A 26764-nucleotide genomic window follows, 5' to 3' on the forward strand; every position below is an offset into this window, starting at 1 on the left:
TGTTTTTCTGAAATAATGCAAATTGGAGGTATGATGCGTTTCTAAATTCACCATGACTTTCCTGGGATCTCTGAGCCTGCCTAAGTGAGTTGGGAATGTTCTCGGCATCATAGCATGTGTGGTGTAGAATTTGCGCTTGCTCAGCTTGTGCATTTTGCAGGTGATTTGTGAAGTTTGTGTGTATTTAGGCCCGGTAATGTTGTTTTAGTAGGCGTGGGCGTACTCCGCAGTATGAGAGTAGGGAAGTTGGCGTACTTCATATGAGTGTGGCGCTTTGTGCTCAAAATTATCCACGTGGTTGGTTGTTCCTGTACGGACCTGTCGTGGTCTAAGACTCCGGAGTATATTGACAAGTGTAGGAGACACTTGGGTTTATGTAGTAATTTGTGGGGTTTAATTAGGTCAATCGGGCGTGGTTGACAAGTCGAGTTTGAGTCAAATTGTATGTGTGAAACCTTAGATGGAGATTTGGCAAGTTCTAAAGTGTACTAGAGCAAACCATTGACAAGTCAAGAGTAGGATTTGCAGGTCGAATTCTGCTTGCGTATGCGGGAACTGAGAAGGAGAGAGTAGCGGGCGAGGCTTCAAGTGAAATCTCTGTAAAGTTCTGAAGCGAATGCGTTACCCTTCCTGTAGTAAACCGGCAAATTTGTGTTGTTGTTGTTAAGGTGCTCGCAGTAATTTTTGCAATTAGTTTGGTGTGAATCCAGTGAGGGGCAGACGAGCCGCAAGACTTTGTCAGCTACAGTGTGTGAGTGTGACATCAGTGGTGCCGCGCTGAGATAGGTCAGTTGTTGAGTGGGGTCGCGCACGGATTGGCTGCCGTCCGTGAGAGGCAATAGATTGAGAAAGGTGGGTGAAGAGTGTCCTGGGAACTAAAATCACTTCTTGATTAAATACAAACAAAAGAAAAAGACGTAAAGATGAACTTTGTCAAAGCTTTTAAGAGTGCTCTGAAAGGAGACGTATACATTATGGCGAGTGAAGGGGAGCCTACACCGCCTGAGGGAACTCCAGCTTACATTGTCATGGAGGAAAAAGGTGTCGCACCTTGTTTATGGATGAAACAGTGGCACAAATTGACAGAAAAAGAGGGATGTTTGGTGTTCCCGGAGCATGGAACGTTCAATACGAGAGTTCTAGAGAATCTAAGGTGGATGTTAAGTATACAGAAACCACCACCGAGGCCAGCTCAGTATGAGGCTTTAGCAATTTGGGATTTAATGGCCCTTAAACAGAGACAAGAGAAGTTCCAAAGAAGACTGAAAAGGGCATAAAAGACTTTAGCGGAAGCAAGGTGGGATAATGAGAGCAAAATGTGGAGACGGGGAATAGTTGACTGATTAAAATTGTTCCCAGCAATAACACAGGGAGATGAGACACAGGGAAAGAAATCCACATGTAAAACAGACAAGGACTCTAGTAAGCCTAAAGAAACTAAGAGATCTTGGGAAGAAGAAGATGATTCAGATAACGAGGAATTTCTAAATCAGCTATTGCATGATCGCCCACCACCTTATGCAGTAAGCGACAATGTCCCGAGCACCAGTGCGGATCCTGGGAACCAGACGCAGGAGAAGGGAGTTACTGATACAGCACAGACTAGTGATACGGGTTCGATACAGAATGGTGTCAGTGTACCCACTGCGCCAGACATACAGATAAAGTTGCAACCTCCACCGCAGATACAGAGAATCTATCCAGACGTCCCAGTACTAGAGACTACTACAAATCTGATAGTGCCACCGGACCCGATATATACAAAATCGAGGTTAGTACAGATTGAGCCAGCTCCACAATTGCTGCCCCAGCCGCAGCCACAACTGATACCAGGGTATAATCCAGCAGCAGGTCCTCCATTAGTACCTGCCCCGGCTTCACTGGATCAGACCTTTGGAGTCGCTGCTCCACAAGGTTTGGGACCAGGTCAGACACCAGTTGCAATATCATTACCGATTACTGTTGGTCCACCGGTGCCATTGTATGCACAAGGTAAGCCTGGTATATGTGATCAGGGAGTAATGACACAAGATGTAATAAGAGGAGGATCCATAGGAACTCCCCAGTTAATGGCCCCAGGAGAGCAATCAGTCGAAAAACCGAGGTCTTTGTTAGACCTTAACCCGGCTGAAGCACCGTTGGAAGCAATGAGACAGGCAGGGCTAGGTGTACTAACCTCACAGACAATAAGTACGAATGCTTCACAGTCGCCAATGATGCATGCAGGAAATATTGCACTGCAAGGTTTTACGGTACAACAGCTAAATGAGTGGTTAGAGAAGACCTATGCTTCACAAAAGACTACGGTAACTGCAGTAGAGCCGGAAAGGTTGGGGAGAGATGAGTACCTGAACTTTGTGAGACTGGGTGTGGAAGCTGCTGAATTAGTGGAAGGAACGATGGGGATAAACCGATTAGAGTCATACACAGAAGCAGAATTGAGATATCTGTGCCCTAAAATCACTAAAGAAGTAGGTAAAGTACATCAGAAATTAGAGAACCTGGCGGACAAATACAATATTGATATTGAGAATACTAAACATTTAAAAAGAAGTTACAGGTTAGACTTTGACTCAAAGGACTTCGAGCACATGAGGTCTGCCGGAATGAAAGCGCATTTAAAAGAAATATTACAAAGTGCACAAATCTGGGGAGCCTTAGAAAAGTGGGAAGGCAGATGGGCATAGAAAAGAGATAAGGGGAAAGGTGACAGTCCGGGGTCAAGTCAGGCTAAAGCTTCACCAGATACGGAATCAGTAAAGATGCTACCAATGAGAGAAACAGCTGCTGGGGTTCTAATTCATGTATTGTGGTCCAGGGGAGACATCCTATCTTTCACAAATGACTATCCCAGGCTGAGGGAGATACCGATCAAGTGGTATCAGCAAACAGATAGGTTTGTGAAGCTTGCGGAGTGTCTTTAGGAAGATCTGAATACCTTGTTTGAGATCATTGTCCCGCCCGACTTATGGCTTGAGTGCAAGAGAGGGGTAGACTGGCCGACGCAGGAGCCGGCAAGAGATAAGGTGACCGGAGCACCCTCTGAGGAGGTGATGAAGTACTATCATAAAGTGATTGAGTTTTTGAAGCAGAAAGTGTCGCCGAAAGTGACTGATTGGCAGAAAATCGACCGGACCTCACAGGAGGCAAAAGAATCAATACATGCTTACTATGAGAGGTTGTTGAAGGCATTCAAACATTACAGTGGTACTGAGACCATCGAGCCGAAAGACATGAACCATCTCGTGTTCAGATTTGTTGAAGGGCTGAGACCAGAGGTTAGCCAGATGATTAAGAATCATTTGATCTGTTGGCAAGCGAAGCCGATTGATGAGGTGTTGCAGTACGCAAAGTACTGTAGTGACGATTGAGCTAAAGCAGAGAAAACTAAAGGAGAAAGTGATGGTGATGCAGATAAGGGTTGCACAGGCAGGAATGCAGGGAAATGGAATTCAGCAGATGATACAGCAGCAACCGCAAGGGAATGGTGTGTTTCAGGCACATCCAAGAGGTCGAGGTCGAGGTTTTGTAAATCGCGGTCCAGACTTGAATACTGTGGTGATTCAAAATGATGCGCAAGGAATGAAAAAGATGTCTCCATGTCATGCGTGCTGGGGCGTGGGGCATTGGAAGCGGGAATGCCCAAATGTGGTGCAGGATGGTGTCGTTCAACAAAGCACTAATGTCGGTACAGTACAAAATATGAGAGGTCCAAAATTGAGAAGTCAAAATTAGAACTTCCAAAATAACATGGTTCAGGTGCAAGGGCTACAGCCCATGCAGCAAATGCAAATGCCGCGTGTTCAACCAGCGCAAATGCAGCAAGTACAACAGCAGGTTCCTATGGTACCTAGACAGCAAATGCAACTACCAATGGCTCCAATGGGACAGCAACAGGTGATGCTTCCTCAACAGGTCACAGGTCAAGTGATGAGCCAAAGTAATACAATACAGCAATTCCCATTGCGTGGTGAAGATGGAATGAATGAGGAATGGTCGGATGACAGTTCAGACAGTGAAGAGTGCAGACTTGCAGCGTCCCTAGAAGTAGATCAGAGGGGACCCTATGTAGAGGGAAAGGTAATTGGTCACAAGGTATCATTCTTGGTTGATACTGGAGCTACACGCTCCACAGTCAGGAGTGCAGAGGTTCCGAAATTGCCACTTTCAGGGCGTACCATAAGAGTGGTTGGAGTAGCAAACCAGTACTTGACAAATCCAATTACAGATCCGGTGCAAGTTGAGATTGGCAACTTCCAGGGACTACATAAGTTTGGAGTCTGCGATTCAAGTCCTGTGTCCCTACTGGGAAGAGACTTACTGTGCAAGACGAAATGTTCGATTACCTGTTCCAATGATGGAATTGAGGTGCAGACAAACAGTGATGATGAAGGGGATGATGGTCAATTCTCAGAGTTAGAGGCAGAAACTGCGAATGAAGATTATCCTTTGATAACCTTATTCCCGATGCTTACAGTAACTGACTTACCTGCTGAATTACAGGGAACGGTGACAGAGAAAGTGTGGGATTTGACAGGAAAGGAAGTGGGACTGATAAAAGGAATGGAACCAGCTAAAGTACAAATAAAGACAAATGCAGTGTTTCCCCAGGTGCCGCAGTACCACATGGCACAAGATGTCCTTATTCAGGTGTCGCAAATAATTGCAGACTTTGTAAAACAGGGAATCCTGAAGGAGGTATTGAGCAGACTATGTAATTCACCGATAATGGGTTTAAAAAAGCCTTGTGGGAAGGTTCGAATTGTGCAGGATTTGAGAAAAATAAACGTGATTGTGGTAAAATGTTGCCCCATAGTGCCAAATCCAGCAGTGATCATGTTTCAGGTTCCGTGTGATGCTGAATGGTTCACCGTTGTAGACTTGTCACAAGCCTTCTTTTCGGTGCCTCTTCATGAGGACAGCCAGTTTTTATTCAGTTTCAAATTCCTGGACAAGGTGTACAGTTGGTGCAGAATTCCTCAAGGGTTTTCTGAGTCACCGTCCATCTTCAACCAGATATTGAAAAAGGACTTAGGCGGTCATTCCAACCGCCGCCCGCCATGCGGTTACCGCCGAATGACCGCACCGCGGTCAAAAGACCGCGGTGGCCATTCTGGCTTTCCCGCTGGGCCGGCGGGCGACTGCCAAAAGGCCGCCCGCCGGCCCAGCGGGAAAGCCCCAGCAACGATGAAGCCGGCTCCGAATGGAGCCGGCGGAGTTGCTGGTGTGCGACGGGTGCAGTGGCACCCGTCGCGATTTTCAGTGTCTGCTTTGCAGACACTGAAAATCATTATGGGGCCCTGTGAGGGGGCCCCTGCACTGCCCATGCCCGTGGCATGGGCAGTGCAGGGGCCCCCAGGGGCCCCACGACACCCGTTCCCGCCATCCTGTTCCTGGCGGTATTTACCGCCAGGACCAGGATGGCGGGAAGGGGGTCGGAATCCCCATGGCGGTTGCCCTTTTCTGACCGCGGCGGTAGAATGGCCCAGGAAGCACCGCCAGCCTGTTGGCGGTGCTTCCGCGGTCCCCGGCCCTGGAGGTCATGGACCGCCAGGGTCGGAATGACCCCCTTAGAATCCTTAGCACTGCCTTTCAATTCAACTTTAGTGCAGTACATTGACGACTTGCTGATTGCGTCCAGGACAAAAGATGACTGTAGGTATGACACAATTGCCTTACTGAATCACTTAGGAAAGAACGGTCATAAAGTGTCGCCAAAGAAGCTGCAGTAGTGTCAGAAAGAGGTGAAATACTTAGGACACTTGATTGAGAGAGGGTCCAGGAGAATATCAAAGGAAAGGGTGACAGCCATTTTGCAAATGAACCCCCCGACAACAAAGAGAGATGTCAGGATGTTTTTGGGAATGGTGGGCTACTGTCGCCAGTGGATATCCAACTTCTCAATTATCTCAAACCCATTGATAAGGCTGACAGGTAAAGAGATTAATGATGAGCCGTATACCATAGCCTTATCCAAGGAAGAGCTTGAGTCATTCATGGAATTGAGAGAGTGCATGTGCAGGGCACCAGCTTTGGGTATGCCTGATTACACTAAACCTTTTCTACTGTTTTGTCATGAACGTGATGCTTGTTCCTTGTCTGTCTTAACACAGGTCCATGGAGGTGCACACCGCCCTGTAGCATATTTTTCAGCTACCTTGGACCCCTTTGCAGCAGCCCTACCGGGTTGTTTGCGCGCAGTTGCAGCAGTTGGTCAAAGCCTCACGCAGTGTGAAGGCATAGTGATGGGACATCCCTTGACAGTAATGGTTCCACATTCAGTTGAAATTTTGTTGACTCGAACTAAAACCCAGCAGATGACAAATGCCCGACTTACCCGATATGAGACAATCATTTTGGGGTCACCTAATGTTTCACTGAAGCGATGTACTGTATTAAACCCGGCAACTCTACTTCCTGAAGAGGAAGTGGAGCATGATTGTCTTGAGGTAACAGAACTATGTACCAAGCCCCGACCTGATATTCAAGATCCGCAGTTAAAAGAAAATGACTGCATTATGTTTGTTGATGGATCCTGTTTGAGAGACTCCCTCGGAATGCTGAGAGCCTGTTACGCTGTATGTACCATAGCTGGTATCATTGAAGCTTCCTGGCTCGAAAGAGTGTATTCCGCACAAGTGGCAGAGCTAATTGCCCTTACTAAGGCATGCCACACAGCTGAAAATCTGAGAGTCACTATCTATACTGACAGCAGATACGGATTTGGAATTGTACATGATTTTGACCAATTGTGGTCACAGAGAGGTTTCATGACCTCTTCTGGTTCTCCCTTGAAAAATGGTGAACAAATTAAGGATTTGTTACATGCGATTCAGTTACCTCTTGAAATTGCTGTGGTGAAATGCAATGCTCATGTTAAGTCACAAGACTTTGTGTCCATGGGAAACGGCTATGCAGATCAAGTCGCAAGATTTTGTGCATTGAACTGTATATCGTTCAAGGATCAGTGGGAATTGTTACCGCAAACTGAAAATGACACATGTTTGAACCTTGCATTAAGGGTGGTTGATACACTAGATGAGCTAAAAACACTACAGGGTCGTGCTAGCAAAGAGGAAAAATGCTCCTGGCAGAGAATGCAATGCGTACAAAGAGCTGATGACTTGTGGGTCTCAGAGGAAGGGAAACTGGTTTTGCCAAACAGTCTTCTGTCACAATTTGCGAGGCTTTACCATAGACAGGCACATCTTGGGAGAGATGCAATGATCAGGTCATTCAAGATTGACTGGTTTAACCCAAAATTCAGACATGCCGCAGAGGTTACTTGTCACAGGTGCATCATCTGTCAACAGATGAATGCCGGGAAAGGGACTGTGGTAACTTTGAGCCACATAGGGAGAGGTGGCGGTCCATTTAGCAAGATGCAAATGGATTTCATTGAGATGCCTGTTTGTGGAGGATTGAAATACGTGTTGGTGATTGTGTGTGTTTTCAGCCACTGGATTGAAGCTTACCCCACACGTAGAAATTACAGTCTCACAGTTGCAAAGCTGCTGCTTAGGGAACTAATTCCCAGGTTCGGGTTTCCGGTCTCTATAGAATCAGATAGGGTCAGACACTTCGACAATGAGGTGATTAAGCTCTTGTGTGCTGCGTTAGACATCGAACAGAAGCTGCATTGTAGCTACCGCCCTGAAGCATCAGGACTAGTGGAGCAGATGAATGGTACCCTGAAGTCGAGAATGGCAAAAATGTGTGCAGCTACCAATATGAAGTGGCCAGATGCATTGCCCTTAGTGCTGATGTCGATGAGGAACACCCCGACAAGAAGACAGGACTATCAACCCATGAGATCCTTATGGGTAGAGCTATGAGGCTGCCCGCAGTAACTGCAAATGCTCTTGTGAATATCACAGATGATATGGTGTTGAGCTACTGCAAAGGTTTGGCTGATGTGGTTCGCTCTTTTTCTCACCAGGTGGAAGCCAACACATTGCCACGGATCAGTGATCCAGGTCACACCCTGCAAGCCGGTGACTGGGTGGTTGTCAAGAAGCACGTGAGAAAGTCATGTTTGGAGCCGCCCTGGAAGGGGCCATATCAAGTAATATTGACAACAACCACTGCTGTGAAATGTGCAGGCGTTCCAAACTGGATACATGCTAGTCACACAAAGAAGGTAACATGTCCAACTGATGAGGAACTTGAAGTTTCTGACTCAACAGTTCTAGAGAGGGAAGTCTCAGGGCCTGAAAATAGCCAAGAGGGAACTGAGACTGCAGGAGAGCCCACTGAGAACAGCCTAGTCCCTCAAACAGTGAACAAGTTCGAGAGAGGTGACAATGTGCCTATCTCAGTAGAGGCAGCAGGAAAACTAAATCAAGGAGAGATTCTCCCAGAAGCAGACGGATACGGGTTAGAGCTTGAACCCATTACAGACCCAGAAAAAGAAGAAGAAGGGGAAATAGTAGAGAGAGAGCAAGGTACACCGGCATCCCCTGAGCCTGTTGCAGGTCCATCAAGAGAAAACACCATAGCACAAGTGGAGGGTGCTGTTCAGCGTCCTGAAAGGACAAGCAGGAAAAAGACGCTTAAGGGAGATAACTGGCCAGAGAAGCAGGCTGCGAAAGAAAGGGTCGTACCAGGTGAAACAATAACAGAAGAAACCGATACCACAAGAACAGAAGATCTGAGTGAAGGAGAATTGCAAGGCGAACGCAGATTGAAAAGAAAAAGAACTGCAAATAGAAGGTACGCAGGTCCTGAATGGGCATATGCAATGACATCTGAATGGCAACAAGAATTTCTAGCGTTCTGTTTTGATCGAGAAGTACCAGGCCAATACTACGGTACCAGAAATCAATCAGAAAAAGAGACTGTGTTAAAACTGAAATTGAAAAGAAATAGAAAGTTGAAAAACTAAGAAAGAGACTTATAAATTACCGGATGTTACACTGATAACCTGAATTGACTTTGAAAACCCGATTACAACAAGCTGCTAACCTGATTTGACAAAAGGGTCCTGGAGTGAGTGAAACGCTGTAAATATACGCAGAGAGAAAGAGACTTTTGCATCAAGAAAAAAAAAATAGAGAAAAAGAGAGTTTTTATATCGTCCTCAAGTTGATTATTGTTCTGCTATCTGATTCTTTACAGACATGGCTTATAATAGAGGTAGTAATAAAAAGGGTAAGGTGTGCGGTTGGTTAAGTCTTATATTAGGTATTGTGTGTGCAAAAATAATTGTAGGTCTGATTGTGGGAATGCCGTGGTTGGATAATAAAGTGACTAATAATGCTTTAAAACCTGAGACTACAACGCTAATACCGTGGGAAAAGTTTGAGCAGGATGCAAGACACTTGCATGAGGGGACTAACTCAAAGGGGGAACTTTCTACTAATGTCTTCTATCGCTTGCTGAATGAGTATGTTGAAACAATGGATGCGAAAAACTGTTATGTGTGCACAAAGATTCCTTCATCAGTGCAAGAAGGGGTCACCTACCATAGCTTACCGTTAACTTATGGGATAAGTTGTAGTTTGTTGCTGACAAGATTCTATAATCAAGAACATGTACAATATTTTTATTCAAATTTGGATGTAGTGTTTTCTTTTGTGCCTGTGATTGAGTTTTTGAACAAGCTAGCTAAGGAGCATAGTATAAAATTAGTTAGAGGTTTCTTTGAACCGACGCTTACATTTGGGACAGCTTATGCACACCGCAACAATCTGACTTGCTTATTGACACCTGTAGAGAAAAGCTTCTCAGATCACACTGATGATAGACGCAAAGCACTGAAGGAAAGATTAGAAAAGGGGCTAGAGAAACACACATATGCAAATGATTATGCTTACACCGCAATAAAGACGCAAGGCAAATTAGCTATAGATGCATTACATGTAGGAAGGCTTTGTATATATAGGCCGAAATCTGAACATGACACTTTATTTGTGGGAACGAGTGAATGCAGGCATGTGTTTTTGTTTCAGAGTAAATGGACATTCATGTTAAATGGACAGGATCCAGCGATCCCTGGGATCTATTATATTTGTGGACTTAATGCTTATTACCGTCTCCGTAAGGGATGGTATGGGACATGTTATTTTGGAATAGTTTTCCCAAAGATTTACCAAATTGATGACTTAAAGCAAATACCTAAAACATCTGAATTACAACATACTAGACAAAAACGAGAGACAGCGGCTGCTGTCGTTGGTGACATATTTGGAGCCATAATTCCTTCAGTAGGGGTTATCTTAAACTCCATAAAGATTCAAAAGTTATCTACTATTGTGGATAACATGCTGACCAATTTTTCAGGGGCTATACTCCTGATGGATACTGAACTTGCTGCGGAGAGAGCTATGACTCTTCAAAATCGGCTTGCTTTAGACATTCTTTTATCAAAGAGCGGCAGAGTCTGCAAGATGCTCAACGAGCGTCATTGTTGCTCATATATACCTGACAATAGTAAAAAGATTAGAGGTATGCTTGCTAACCTAACTAAAGATAGTGCAGATTTGAAGGATTTGAAGGAACCTGGAGTGTGGGAGAAATTAGGAAAAGGAATTGCCAGAGTAGGGAGCTGGTTTAGCAATATTTGGAATGGGGTACTTGCAAAAATATTAGGGGGTCTATTAATTATTCTGGCCTGTCTATTAGGATTATGGGGAGCATGCAAAATAAATGACAAAATCAAAAGAAATTGGACAAAGAGAAATAAAAAGAACGAGGAAAATGAAAGGGAGAAAATGTTTAATGAAATTTGGGAAAGTTCACACAAGGGACAAGATGTTGAAATGTGCATAATGCGTAAAGTGAAAAATTAAGTGAAAGGTCGAAAGGGAAAGGTTTGTGTGATGACGAGCGTCATCAGAGGAGGGACTGAGGGAGCGTAGCTTATATAATCTATATTAACATGAAATGTTTATGAATTAATGTGTGATAATGCTGCATAGAAACTGTAATAGTAATTTTGCCTAAATGTGCACCTGAAATGTGACCACGGAGAGTGGCCGCCAATGTATACGTAGACTAATAATGATGACTAAAATGTTTATATTATGTTTAAATAAGTCTGTACTAATGATTGTGTTATTGAATTTGTGCTGAAATCCTTATAGGCCTTAAGTTAGCATGAGACGAAGTTTAGCTGCTTGGCTCTCATATTAAATGTATTTTTCCTATTTTGCAGTGTGCTGACTCATAAAAGGACATGACCCCGTTTGTTCTTTTTCTTAAAACTAGAAGACGAATGTAACCATGTTAGATCCGTTCTCACAACTTTTCTTTGCTTGCAGAATAATGTTAAAATAAATTGAAACAGTGTAGATTAATGTAATGTACAAGGTCATTCAAACCGGTGAAGACAATGGAGCTGCTGACCAAAAGATGTGCAAAGAATTACAGAAAGATGAAATCATACCGGACGTGCCACCTCTGAAGACGTCAATTATGGAGACCAATAAAATGTTTGTAAAATAATATGGGGTGAAGAGTTAGCTGACCTAATGTGTTTTCTGATAGGTTAAAGATAGTGGGGTATAACAAATGTCCAATAGAATTTTGGGTGAATGTACAACGAAAAAGGGATAAAAACCCATGTCAAGGGAAGTCATTTAGGTGGGTTAGGGAATGCTATTGATTTTATCCAGAAACTCTGTCACTCTGCTTAGTGACTTGTTGGTTTACTTTAAACCATCCTTGCCCTTAGATTGTCCATTTTACACTTTACCCCCTTATGAGGGAAGTGCCCTTTTTGCCCCGGAGCTGAGTTCTGACTGATGGCGAATTGACTGATGTCCTGAAGACGAAGACTGAACCTGTGCGCTGACCTAAACTTTGGAGGGTAATTATGACAATGCAATTGTGATTTGTCTGTTTGCTTTCCTTTCTAGGTACCAACTGCTTACTTTTGACAGAGACCATAGTTAGATGTTTTTCCAAATTGGTGTTCTAAATTGTTTTGCATGAAGCCCAACGTGCTAATGCTAATCAGTTGTTAGGACAGGTGTTCACTAAACTGACGCAAATAGACAAACGACCAAATCTATACTTTGTTGAACTGACGCATTATTGACTCTGCTAAATTGTTCTATGTTTAGGCCGTGTTATGTTCTGATGTTTGTGATTCTCGCCTTAATGAAATCTTATCAAAGTTGCCATATCGTGATTATGCTATTATGTTTCTTGGTGTTGAGATTAACGCAGCTGCTTTTAGATTGTAATTAATAGGGAATAAAACTCATAAATTCTACTAAACTGGTGTGGTTATTCATGGCTGCAAGGTCATTGTAGAATCTTGAATTGATAAATGACTGACTAAAGTGAAATGTATTGTGGTAATAAATATTGATGACATTATTGACGTATTGATTGACATATTGATTAGCTATCTCGTCCTAAGGTGTCGCTCAACTGGGTCAAAAGATTCATTGGCCTAAAACGAGTCCTGATGTGTAATTAATTATCATAAAGGGACGCGTTACCAATCTCTTCCAGCCTGGCAGTATGTTCCTCTGTAACGAGCATTTTATTCTCGCAGTTAGACAGTTTATATTCCATTTCTTTTACTCTGTCTTTTTATTTTGGTTGCTTGCTCGGCCTGTTGCAGCTTAATCATTTTGATCTCCGCTAATATTTCTTTCAGTAATGTCAATGTAAGGCTGAGAGTGTCTCTGTTCGGATTAGTGGACCTTTCCTGAGCATGTCCCAGTGTCAGGAAAGAAGACTGTGGCCCTCACCCTAAGGCGTCCCTGTTAGAAATGGGGTCTCTAGTTGGTAGTGGTTTTCACCCTGTCGAAGTAGGGACCCTCACTCTAGTCAGGGTAAGTGAGTCACACAGCTAAGATAACCCCTGCTCACCCCCCTTGGTAGCTTGGCAACGTGAAAGTATTTGTACACACAAACAGTAACACAGTGAAAACACCGCAAAAGTACTCCACATCAGTTTACAAAAATAGCTAATATTTTTCGACCAGACCAAAATGACAAAAAACCAACATACACAAGCAAAGATAGTAATTTTCAAAGACTAAATCTTAGTATAGGGATTAGAAACCCAATAGCTCCAACTGGGGCTATCACAACGTATTGACAAAGTAATTCCCAGCAGTCTGACGCCACTCGTGAGGGAGTGTGGGCTGGTCATGGAGTTGCACGGACCCCAGGTACAGTACCTTGGAAAATGAGGAAACAAAGACATTGCGATGTCAGCTCCTTACTGCTATCGGGGAGGTGTTAGTTCCACACTGCTAGGCAGGGACGGTCAGGTGTTGGATCCTTACAGTTGCAAGGGAGGTGATTCGGCATCAGAATCAAAGTCAGATGTCTGTGACAGTGCACTCGGGACTCACGCTGTGGCCGGACTTCAGAGCCACTGCAGCGGCATGGGTCGCGGTTGTTGCACTCAGCAGGGACTAAGGCTCCAGTACAGGCAGCGGCAAAGAGTTGGACATCGATTTCAAAGTCGCTCTGGAGTCACTGTGCTTGTTTATGCTTGGTTACACCAGAACGCACTCCAAAGGGCCCAGGAACTGGGTTTGGCACCACTTGGCAAGTCGCTATTGAGCAAGAGAACCCAGGTGTGGCAGATGAAGTCTTTAATATCCCTAAGACTTTTTAACAGGAGGCAAGCTGAGTCCAAGCCTTTGGAGAACCTTTGGAAGCAGGATGTAGAAAGCAAAGTCCAGTCTTTTCACTCCTAGGACAGAAGCAGCATGCCAGCACAACAAAGAAACAAGCAGAGTGGCAGTCCCTCCTATAGCATTCAGCTCTTCTTCCTGTCAGAGTGTCCTCAGATAAGAAGGATTCTGAAATGGTGGGGTCAGAGGTCCAGTCCTTATAGCCATTTCTGTCTTTGAAGTAAGAGAAGTCTTAGTAGTCTTAGTAGTGCACAAGACCCTGCCTTTCCTCCCCTGGCACCAGACACACTCCAAGGGGTTGGAGACTGCTTTGTGTAAGGACAGGCACAACCCTATTGAGGTGCAAGTGTCAGCTCCTCCCACCACCCTAAGTCAGGAAGACCCATCGGGATATGCAGGGCACACCTCTACTCCCTTTGTTTGACTGTCTAAAGTGAATTCACAACCAACCCAACTGTCATCCTGGCCACAATTTAAAAACCAACTTCACCCAAAGATGTATTTTTAAATTGTGAGTTTAGAGACCGGAAACTCCATATCTCTATCTTCTCCCAATGGGACATTACACTTTACATTTATTTCAAGGCAATCCCCATGTTACCCTTTGAGAGATATAGGGGGTCATTCTGACCCCGGCGGTCTCAGACCGCCGGGGCCAGGGTCGGCGGGAGCACCGCCGACAGACCGGCGGTGCCCCGCAGGGCATTCTGACCGCGGCGGTTCGGCTGCGGTCAGACAAGGAAAACCGGCGGTCTCCTGCTGGTTTTCCGCTGCCCTACAGAATCCTCCATGGCTGCGGAGCGCGCTCCGCAGCCATGGGGATTCTGACACCCCGTCCCGCCATCCTGTTCCTGGCGGGTCTCCCACCAGGAACAGGATGGCGATAGGGGGTGCCGCGGGGCCCCTGGGGGCCCCTGCAGTGCCCATGGCATGGGCACTGCAGGGGCCCCCGTAAGAGGGCCCCACAAAGTATTTCAGTGTCTGCTATGCAGACACTGAAATACGCGACGGCTGCCACTGCACCCGTCGCACCTTCCCACTACGCCGGCTCAATTCTGAGCCGGCGTCCTCGTGGGAAGGTTGATTTGCCCTGGGCTGGCGGGCGGCCGCCCGCCAGCCCAGGGCAAATCCCAAAATACCCTCAGCGGTCTTTAGACCGCGGAGCGGTATTTTGGTGGGGGAACTTCGGCGGGCGGCCTCCGCCGCCCGCCGATGTTAGAATCACCCCCATAGTTCTTGCAATAGTGAAAACTGAATTTACCAGTATTTCACTATCAGACCATGTAAAATACACCAGCACATGTCCTATTTTTTAAATACACTTCCTCCTGCCCATGGGACTGCCTTGGGCCTACCTCAGAGGTGACTTACGTTAGGCAAAATGTAAGAGGTGACTTACATTAGGCAAAATGGAAGGTTTGGGCATGGCAAGTGGGTGCACTTGCCAGGTCGAAATGGCAGTTTAAAACTTCACACCAAGACACTGAAGTGGCAGGTCTGAGACATATTTCCAGGGTTACTCATGCTGGTGGCACAATCAGTGCTGCAGGCCCACTAGTAGCATTTGATTTGCAGGCCATGGGCATGCATGTTGCACTATACTAGGAACTTACTAGTAAATCAAATATGCAAATCATGGATAAAACAATCACCAACACAATTTAGACAGAGAGAACTTGCAGTTTAGCACTGGTCAGCTGTGGTAAAGTGCCCAGAGTCCTAAAGCCAGTAAAATGAAATGCAGCACACAGTAAAAAAACAGGAGGTCAGAGGCAAAAGGTTTGGGGATAACCCTGCAGAAAAGTCCATTTCCAGCAGTCCCTTATTGAAATTTATGTTGTATTGCCCCTTGCTGAAGCCTCCATTTGTACTGGCTGCATGGGAAAAGCATCTCCTTGAAACACAAATGTCTTATAAAGCAGTGGCAGCTGGCATGTATTTAGAGTGGTGGAGCGGAGAAGATACGGGTGGCATCAAAATAATAATAAAACAAATGGCACTTACCTTCCTGACTTACCATGATGTCATTCTCACTCGGGTGTCTTCTCTCAAACCTGTGGACCCAGGAACTGCACTACCCACTCCTGCTGCTGCTCTCATGCTGTCAATGAACAGCTTAAGAGAAGCATTAGGAATGGAGGAAGGGGCCTCGCTCAGTGCTCTTAAGAGCACTGGAGACCCGTGCTTTCTCCAACCCAGCTGCCTAAGACAGCTGGGTTATAGAAGTTTAAAATGTCCATGTCACAAAACGGACGGCCAAGGGGACATGCACATTTAAAGCATAAGTGAAGAGCTCACAGCTGCTCCTCAGCTGCAATTGCCCCTCCCTGACACTCGGTTCAGGCCAGGTTGCTGAAAAATAAAATGGTAATAAATAAACTTTATTACCATTTTATTTTTAAGCTGCTCTCAGGCATTTTTTTAGCGGGGGAACTCTCCTCCGCTCTCGTGGAGGAGCAGCTCCTGTGAAAAGGAGGTTTTTGTTGGAATGTAGGTAACATATCAAAGGGTTTTCCTTATGGATCCGGAGGGGGAAGAGGTGGCCCTGCAACAGAGTTTGCCTTACACTGTTTCTCCAGTGTCATCCTCTGCAGTATATTGTTAACCACCAGATCGTCCCAACAATGGAGACTAGTGGTGGTATTTGAAGAAAAGGAGGCATTGTCCACAAGTGTTTTTCTAGAAATTGAAGATACCCTGGGGACCTTTGGAAGTAGATCTGTTTGCTTCCCGACTGATGAACCATCTTGGCAGGTTCTTCAGTTAGAGGCCTGGTCCACAAAAAGAGACAGTGGATTCACTCCACCAGAGTTGGGGAGAAACAGTTATGTATTTCCTTTTTTTACCATGATTCAGGGAGTAGACATACATTTCAGATGGTGTTAGTGACTTCTTTTGTGTAGTTTACCCATGGCTTACAGGAGTGCCGAAGTGACAATAAATCTGCATTTCTTGATTCTAGTTTCACTCAGTTTAGTAGTGGGTTCCGACAAGGGGGGCATCTTTTAGTGGACAATGCAATCTTGAATCTTTTTGTTTTGAAGATTTCAGGAAGAGACCTCAGGTTTAGGGTATTTTGAATGAGATTTATGAGCTACTCAGAAAATCCTGGGATCCAGAAACCAGGAACTAGGAAACCGTTGTTGGAACATGGAGGACCTGGGTTTGTTGGTGCATGGAAAGGGGTGTGGAGCCCTCGAAAGCTACTGCAGTAGAGCTATCAAATATTTTGTCTTGCTTGTTTGGTAACTGGTTTAGTTACAGAACATCAATTGTTACAGACAAACAGTGGCAGTGGACACAGATTGATGGATGGGAAATCAATAGAATAGCATGCCTTGGTTTGCAGAGTCATGTAAGGTATCAAATTACGTAGACCTGTGTAGGAGAGTGGAGTATTATGCAGTGATGCTGGTTGGGCTTCCCTATGGAATACTCTTAAAATACACCGAGGATGGTCTTTGGATTCACACTAATACATTTTTATCTCAGTCCGGGTAGGGTGGCAAAGAGCAGTCAGGCTTTACTGGAGGAACATGTATTAAGCATTTCAGAGTACCAACATGGACGATAAGTACTTCACACGACTTGAAAGAAACCAGACACCAATTTATAAAAATAAAGCAGATTCTTATATTATTTTAGACACCAACTCAAAGTAAATCTGATACATATAACTGGAATTAGAATTATAGATTTTCATGTAAAAAATAGTTAAATACTGTTCAATCTGTCAAACTGTTACCATTGCGGTCACTGGGAAAGTCACTAGGGACACTCAACAACTTGTGGTGTGAGTTCAGAGGAACCCACTCGTAGTTAAGGTTGTGCGGGTCCCAGGATTGATCTTCGACAGTCAGACCAATTTTCCTGGCTTATGGGGTCCGGATGCAGATGTGTCCTAGCTGTCCTTGGTGCTGAACGCGGGAGATGATGGTGCTGAAAAAGAACACTTGTGGGTGGAGTTCAGGGGAGCACACTGGGGGCTTGTGTGGGTCCCTGAACATGGAGACACCAGGCAGAAAACTCTACCGAGCTCAGACGGCTCGGGTGCAGAGGTGAGCCTGGCTATTCATGGTGCTGAACAAGTGAGCTGCAGTTGCTTTTTTTACCACTGGGACAGTGCAGCTGAGGAAGCAGATGCAGACTCAACAATGGAGCCTCAGGTGATGTCAGATAAAGGTGTTGTGGTGTGCCCTCAGTTTACAGCATCAAATAAAGGTGGTGATTGCCAGACTGGCCAGCAACAATACTTGGCAGTGGTAGGCTGGAGGGGAAACTATGTCCCTTTCCGGAGGTCCTGGTGAAAACAGTTGATTGCTGTAACTTGGTGGAGACCTGCACTACCCTTCCCACAGTGCAATGGACTACCTACTTTGGGAGATCCCTCGGAGGGCCTGATGGCTAGTGCTTCTTTGTTTCTGGTAGGTGCTTTCTAGCTGCTGTGTGCAGGGGACCAATGCCAATAGTCCAAGGGAGTCTGGTCTTGCCTTTGGCCCACAAAGGGTTTCCTCTTGCTGGGGGAATTAGTGTTTGGTCCAGGACGAGCCACAGTCGAGCAGTTCCAAGAAATATGCCACAGGTTCAAGGTCTCCTGCCTTCGGCTTTTGCCGGTTCTTGTTGTCATCAATGTGGGTCTTCTCTTGTCCTTTCTTCATGAGTTGTTGCAGATCTGAGGTTCTGGTACAAGGGGTGCCCCATAAACCTAGATTTAGGGGCATTAGGGGTATGGGTGCAAGTAGACAATGGACTACTAGCCCCAGTGGCTAATCCGCCCCTGATGTGACCACATCTGGTGGTTTGTGACACCTTTTCTACCCAGAACACTCTATTTTGCCACTTTTCAAGATGGTAGAAGACATTCTCGGCTGTACAGACCAGGCAGCCCACTCAAGAGGTGTGGCTAGCCTTCTGGAGGTGAACGCCTCCTGACTAACTCATTTTCCTACCTGCGGGTGCAAATGTGCCTGGGGATAGGTGGTTGGCTCTATCCTCCACTTGAGCACAGCCTGCTTGAATATCAGAGGTGGTGTGTCCTTTGAAGCTTCTGCTTTGAAATGCCACTTCATTAGCCTTCCTGGGAGGGAAGGAGGTGTGACCTCCTTCCCATCCACGCTTTTGTTCTGACTCCTGAGAGTGTTCACACATCTGCCCAGGTGGGCAGAATCCTGTCTTGGCAGCAGCAGGCTGGCAGCCGAAGCACAGGAAAGCTAGGGCAATCAGGTGGGCAACATCTGAGGTCACCACCTGGGTTCATGCTACATCTCGCTAGCCACAAAAGTGGTGTCAGGGTGAGAAGGCACATTGTTTGACACCAAACACAACATATCTCAGTGGTACTATAATAGAGCTGGCGACCTTGGGTTTGCCCGGGTGCCAGCCCATCTTATCCTACGGACCCCTCTATCACTTATAGTAGCCTTTAATGGAAAAGCCCTCTATAGGGACATCTATAAGCTTTCACTTAGATGTCCACACCTTTAATATAAATCACCCTGCCTTCTGGGTTCAGGAGGCCTCCCTTAGTGGTGACTGGCATATATTAAATACAGTGCTGTGACTGTGCCACACATGGTGTGGGTATAATCAATTCGTCAATAGTCAATCATGAACAGTTTACACTGCTCACGTAGTCTGAAATGTCAGGCCTGCTGTCAGTTCTTTGCTTGGCTCACTCAGGGTGTCACAAACATAACTGCATGCCCTAGTAACCCTTTTGACACCTATGCCCTGGGACCTCTGGTACCATATAACAGGGATTTATAAGGGAGTTAAAGTCCTTGCCAACTGGGGATACCAATTCACATATACCAATTTAGGGAGAGAGCGCTGGTACTGGGGCCTGTTTAGAAGGCTCCAATGGGCTTTTCAGAGCTGAGAGTTGTCCAAACGGGGGCAAAAAGTGGGGGTAACCTGCCAAAAACCCCCAAACTGAGATACAGCTGTTTATGGAATGTTAATTTCATTTTTGAGAAATTAGAGAGTTGGCCCTCAAATAGATTTTTATCACTACGTCAACAATTAGACTAGTTTGCAACCTTACTATGCCTTTCGGGAGAGTTACACATGTTAAAGTGCAAGAGGTAATCAAACACTTTTATAGTAATGACTGGGATTTGTTTCATATTATCCAGAGAATGAAAACAATGACATCTTCAAGGCTTCATCGACAATGTGATGATCATCCTGTTATGTGTGGCATGATGCTTGAATGAGTATGAGGCTAGAGCGAATGAATTTCGAAGGGATGAAGTACATCAGTTACTTTTGTCTTATGTGAGACCACACAGACCGGCAAGTTCATGTACTATAGCCAGATGGATGAAAATGATGAGGGAAGTAGGAGTTGATCTGAGTTACTTAGGAGTTTATTCAGTGTGAGGGACCATGTCAGGTCAACTGTTCATCACAGGCAGATGACTGGAAGAAATCCCAAAGTGTGTGTTCAGGTTTTATCTTAAACCTTAAACCATGAGTCTTTGGTGGCTTGGAGGAGCTTTGAACATACATAATTCCAGATTTGGGTCTTGACATGAGATGTACTTTCTCGAAGTGAATGTGTTGAGAGACTCTGGATTTTATTAAAGACACAGAGACTAACATAATTCCTCCCAACTCACTGTTTCTTGGGTGATTGGAAAGGATTCTGATATTTATGGACTATGTCAGAATTATATTTTGACAGAATTAAGAATAATACTTTGTTGGGTGTCTTTTAGATTATCTATAATTAAGTTGTATTTTTAAATACGTAATTTTTTCCTTCGAATTGGCAGAAGCACAATGAGTCCACTTCATTAGTGATGAATGAACAACGTAACCTGTTGTTTAGCTATCTTTAGAATTCGATGTCTGATGCACTTGGTGCCCCGAGCAGTTGTAAAGAGGAAGGTGGTTGCTGTACTGGGGTTAACAGGCACTACAGTGTTTTAATTTGATTACAAAACCAGAGGCTATCATTATGCATTAAAATCCTTTAATGCCACTCCAAACAGCAGCACTTTAAAGAATATATAACTTTGCAAACAACATTCCAGTACTAGAATCCTTTATGATATCAAAAGTTGCGGAACTGAATCAATTTCTTCTTTTAATTGCTGCTCTAGTACAGACAAGTTGCACTTTATTTATTTAATATTTAATGACTGTAATTTATGTGATTATGGTCTCCAATTGATGGAGACTTGTTTTGATGTGGGGTAGTTTTGAGAGTTAAAAAATATAAATGTATATGTGTATATATATATATATATATATATATATATATATATATATACAAAATAGATATTTAGGACAATGTAATATTTAATATTGTTACGTTTCTTTGATTAATTTTGATTTCAGATGACTTTGTGTTATCGACATGACTATTTAGTAAGTGTATTAGGAGGTAGTATGGTAGACTCGGCGTTGCTCGTTAGGCTAACTGTTAATTTTGAATGTGAAATTCATTTTTATGTGTCTTGTGATTCCCCAGCAGGCATCTTAAGCGGGAGACCCGCACGTGAATTCTCCTTTGCCTGCGGTGGGGAGTATAAGTAGTTCTGCCTTGGTGTTTCTCTCTGGCAGAGCGTCACGAGCTGCAGAGTTTGAGGCTCGCGAAGCTCAGAAGCGCATTGTTAGAGAAATGCAGTTAGGTAAGGCATCTCACGAGATTTGGGCACCATCATAGTTTGGTTTAATTGTATATAACAATTAGCATTGTGTTGTAGCATTTTTACCACTTATCATTTGACAGTTGTGTCAGTTGCTGTCATGAGACTTCTTGAGGGAGTAATTTATGGAGTGTTGAGCATTGGTGTTGTTTTTGTTGAATTACAGTGAGCTATTTTATTGACAATTTTTTGACAGTTTTCACAGAAAATGTCAGATACAGAGATGGGGACTGCGGCTGTTCCTGAGGAGAAAATGAATGAGGAAATAATTAAAAATTGATTCAGAACGAGATGAGAAGTTGTGTTCAGGAGACTTTAAAAAAGTTATGGAGAAAAAGAAAAAAACAGGTTCAGATAATGAGTGTTGGTCATTATCTGAGGGTGATGCTGAAAAAAGTTGAGAAACAAGGTAAGAGAAAGAGAAAAACTAAATTTTTAAATGAACAGCAGAAAAGCAGTGGAACTGTGGTTGGCTCTGACGGCACACAAGCTGAAGGTATTCTATGTGGCACAAGATGTAATAGGAAAGGTGTCCTAAGCGGCATGCAAGATAAAGGCGTCATAAGCACACAATTATTATGGAATATCATGATGATGAGTTTATGAATCATGATTTTGTGGAGAAGGTAGCTGAGGTTCTGGATGAATATGTATTAGATTTACAAAATGTTGGTGATGGCAAGAATGATTTATCCATGATTTATTTGGCAAGGAAGAACTTCCTTCTACTTGTAAGGATTCTATCAAAAATCTTCTGGGGAAGGAGATGTTCTCTCCTTATAATATTAGGCATATCAGAAGCGCAGATTGGTGGCCTTTAGACCACTTTGTGCAATTTATAATGAAACTGATCCTTTGGAGAAGGATGTTAGAAATATTTTGAAAGCAGAATGCTCTAGACCAGGTATTGATGACAAGGTCTGTTTCACACTTACTTTGGATTCTGAAGTGATTACCTTTTTGTTTAAAATGAATGAATAAATTAATCTTGTTTAAAATGCTTAGAGATCCTAGAAAAAGCCTTGAGACTTAAACAGTGCCAAGATAAACTCTTGGGTGCAAGTGCAGGGCTACATGCAGAAAGAAGGAGGGCAGTGTTGTCTAAGATTAACCCCAAATTGGGTGATTTTGCAGTAAAGGAGACAAGTGAAAACTATTATTTAGGGTGAACATGATAAAGAGCATAAGAAAGTACGTTTCAATGTTTACAGCTTTGGACAAGGCCCAATACAATGGGAGAAGGATGTTTAGCTGTAGTATTTTTGGAAGGGCTGGCAGGAAGGGACTTTCTGTTGGCCAAGGGTTCAAAAAATCTTATTATGTCCAGAGAGGAGGAGGAGGTTATCGGGCAGAAGCAGGATTCAACTTTTATCCTCAGAGAGAGAAATTTCAAAGAGGACGATGGAACAAGGCCAGAGGACAAGAATCAACATGCTTTGAAGGTGAGTACAGTGACTACTTTTGGTTCTTTCCAAGAAAGAGTAGGAGGTCGGCTAAAGTTCTTCAAAAAAGAGTGGGAATTGATTACACATGATCCTTAGATATTAGAGACTACTCAAGGATACAAGATAGAGTTTTTAGAGACTCCATGTCAGTACAAACATCAGAGAGAACTGGTTTTGAGCAAGGAACAGAGGGTTGTAGTAGAGGAAGGAAATAGCAAGCTTGCTGGAAAAGAATGCAATTGTGAACGTAAACATGGAGGATATAGTTTATGTAAGCACTTTGTTCTGGGTGGAGAAAAAAGACAAAGGATGGAGGCCCGTCATAAATTTGAGAGATCTGGTTGGGGTGCTAGAGGGCAGCCAAGCAAGATGGCCGCACTTCCGTGAGGCTCCCGCGGCCCAGCTTAAATATTTGTCACTATCCTGCCTCAAATCCGGTGCTGGACCAGGCGGCCTGGCGGGGGGCGCGGGTTGGTGGCCGGACCCCCCTGCTTGCTGTTGCTTTAATTGGGATGCCTCTGGAAACCAGCGCGCTGGGAGAGCGTGCGCAACGGGCCTGCAGACATTGGAATCGCTCCGTAGGCCTGGGGGAGTGAGGCCCTCGGCCTGCGGTGAGCGGCTTGCGGTGTGGCGGCTGCCTGGTGGAGGACGGGTGCCCTGGCTGGGGTGCGGGCTGAGCTGCGGTGGATCGGTTGCGTGCGGGAGGCGCTGACCTGGACCCGCTGGAGGGGTGGACACAGCCTGAGCTGTGAGAGACTGGCGCGGGGCCGGAATTCCTCAGGCCTAGTTGGGCAGACTGTGGAAAAGGCACTGAGGCGCCGGCATAGGCAAAGGAGGTGAGGAGTGCAAGGATCCCTGGTGGGTCCGGGGGGGGCACCACTGCAGCCGGGATAGTGCCGCGACGGTGGCTGTTTAAGACATTCGACAACAGCTCCTGGGGGGCTGTCTAGGCTGCTCACCGCCCCCCCGGCACTATACTGTTTTGCTGCTGCCTGCTTGCCCCTACATTATTGTGCAAGGGGCGCCCTATCTGGCGGTGCGCCTTGGAGCTGGGCACTAGGGGGGGCCCCGTCGGTGGCTGCGAGCCATGTCTGGTCTTACAATGGAGAGATCTGACGCAAAACAGCAAAAACTGCAATTTGGGGCCAAAAGATCAACTGGCGCGCCATCGGAGAACATGGAGGGGGCTGTGCCACCGCCCCCCCAGGGTGAACAGTCAGAAATGGGCAAAATGAAGGCACTCCTGCTTACCATGCAATCTAGCCTGTCCGCAATAGACAGCAAAATGGACACCATGACCACTAGGTTAGACCTGCTTACTACTGGGCTAGAGAAACAGTCAGGACGAATAACAGAAGCTGAACAGTGAATTTCGCATGTTGAGGATGCTATGCAGAACCGACATGAACATCTTCTACAGATGGGTAAACTCCTCAAAGTCATAGCGCTCAAGAATTAAGATTTAGAAGCCAGGTCCAGGCGGAATAATATACGCACAGTGGGCATTCCAGAATCTGCAAACACTGGTCAAATGGAGCATTTTGTGGAGCGGCTGCTCCTCGCACTTTCTGGAGAAGATGCTTTCTGACGGCTTCTAGTGGTGGAGAGAGCGCACAGAACTTTGATGGCCAGGCCACCGCCGGGTGCCCCTCCCAGGCCAATTGCTGCTTGCCTCCTAAACTACAGGGACAGGGATACGGCACTAAGACTGAGTAGAGAAAAACACCCCCTGCAGTTTGAGGGTAACGTACTGTTGATCTATCCTGACTTCACTATGACTGTTCAGGAGGCTAGGAAAAAATTCACAGCTGTAAAGCAGAAACTACGGCAGGCAAACATAACTTACGCTATGCTATATCCGGCGAGGCTGAAAATTACACACAAAGACAGAAATGTGATATTCACCGCTCCCCAGCAGGTACACTAATATCTAAAGTGGGCCTGTGGGGAGAGACTTTGGAAACTCCGGATGAGACGACCCTGGATCACCCATCAACTCTAACTGATCAAGACTGAGACTGCTCCTCTCTTTGGAGATGACTCCTCCTGTGAGGGAGAGGTCCTGTGTGCCCTTAGCGGCGTCCCCATGCAATTATGACTCTGTGGCTGGCCCCGGTGTGGTGGGCCGGGCGGCTGCTGTCACTCTTGGGCAAAAACTATCTAACCGGTCGCCCCCTTGATACCTGGGGGGTTTTGAGGCTGCTCTCTGGATGACCTTCTACCGGGAAGTCCATATCTACTCTTTGAGATGCAGAATTGTTTATTTGTTGTTGTGGTTGTGTGTTTCAAATGGAGGGTTCTTCTGGCGGGATTGAGCCGCCGAGGTGGGTGGGTGGGAGGTAGGATGGGGGAGGTTATTGTTTGTTCTGAGTCACACTGCTACATACCTTTTGGACACCCGACACTCTATGGACCCCCACGGGTGGGCTACGCTTTTCTCGAACCATGGCCATCTACTCTAGAAATCACATATGACAGCACCTATGGTTACAACACAGGGCTTACCGGGTGGACACGTGCTGTGCTGCCTGACTTGGAATGTCAGGGGGCTGGGAGACCCTTGCGAACCACACCACATTTTGACATATTTGGAACAACACATTGCACTCCTACAGGAGACACATTTTACACCCGGGAGACGAATTGTATTTGTGGACCGCTGGTCTTCTTACAGTCAGCACTCTGCTTACTCTTCATACTCCAGGGGCACCTCCACCCTTATCCGCAGAGGTACCCCCTGTATCCCACTGGGGCCAGGTGTTGCAGTGCTCCGTTACCATGGTCAACTGTTATGCGCCTAATGCTGATGACCCTTCCTTCTTCAATACCATATGGAGCTGTGTTGGGGAGATAAACTCGAAATATTTAGTTTGGGGTGGAGATTTCAATCTAGTGCTGGATTCTCGGAAGGATAGGGAGACATGGATGACACCCCATCGTCATAGGGCAGTGGACAGACTTAAGACAGATATAGTGGCTCAGGGCGTGGTGTATGGGTGGCGTTGGTTACACCCAGATGACAGGGAGGGCACATTTTACTCTGCGGTACACTCAGGCTGGTCGAGGTTAGCCTATTGGCTTATACCCCGCTCCATGGTGCCTTGGCTTATACGCATATATTTTGACCACTCCCCGGTTGCGCTCGAGCTGAGAATCCCCCTTGCATTGGCTCCTCTTATGTCGTGGCGTCTGTCCCCTAATACTTTGATTGACGATGTTTTTTGGTGTGAACTACGGACTGAGATAGTGGATTTTTTTGCTAGAAATAAAGATACTATGGGCAGTGTCACCACGATCTGGGAGGCATTCAAGGTCACCTTAAGGGGATACTGTTTGGCTAAGGGCGTTGGCGTTCTGCGGGACCTCCATGCCACTCTTGCTGGGCTAGAGGTACAACTTAAAGGGCCTGACTCGGAGCAGGCGGAGACGCCATCAGCTGATATTGCGCGATGCTTCCGGGAAACCCTCACTGAGTATCAAGGCACTGCAGAACGTGAGGTGCTGTTTAAGGGCAAATATGCTCAGGCCCGCTCCTAAGGGGAGGTTGAGAGACCAGGCAAGTCCCTTGCTCATACCCTTTGCGCGGCCCGGCCGGAGAATACTGTACTCGAAATCTCTGATGCCTCTGGTCGCCTGCTTAGGGATACCCCTGATATGCTTAAAGTCTTTGCTGACTATTACCAGCATTTATACTCCTCTACTAGATCAGACCCTCAGGATGTTGATGGTTACTTTGCGGAGGTGGCACTGGCCTGGCTCAGTGATGCGCAGTGAGATTTTCTGGCGGCTGAGCTCAAGCACAATGAAATTCGGGAGGCCGTGATGCAGCTCCAGTCGGGTAAAGCCCCAGGGCCTGACGGCATTCCAGCCGAGTTGTCCCTCATAAACTGTGACGTCAATATTCTGGCGAAGGTGCTTGACCTTTTTGATTAGGCCAGACCAATCCAGATTTATACCGGGCAGGTCAACCGCACATAATTTGCACACTTTTTTTGCTGTACAGCAGAATATGGACCCCGAGATCTCAGCGGTGGCTGTCTTTTTAGATACCCTTGAATGG

This window comes from Pleurodeles waltl, chromosome 8 (genome assembly GCF_031143425.1).
Source record: "Pleurodeles waltl isolate 20211129_DDA chromosome 8, aPleWal1.hap1.20221129, whole genome shotgun sequence".
NCBI lineage: Eukaryota > Metazoa > Chordata > Amphibia > Caudata > Salamandridae > Pleurodeles > Pleurodeles waltl.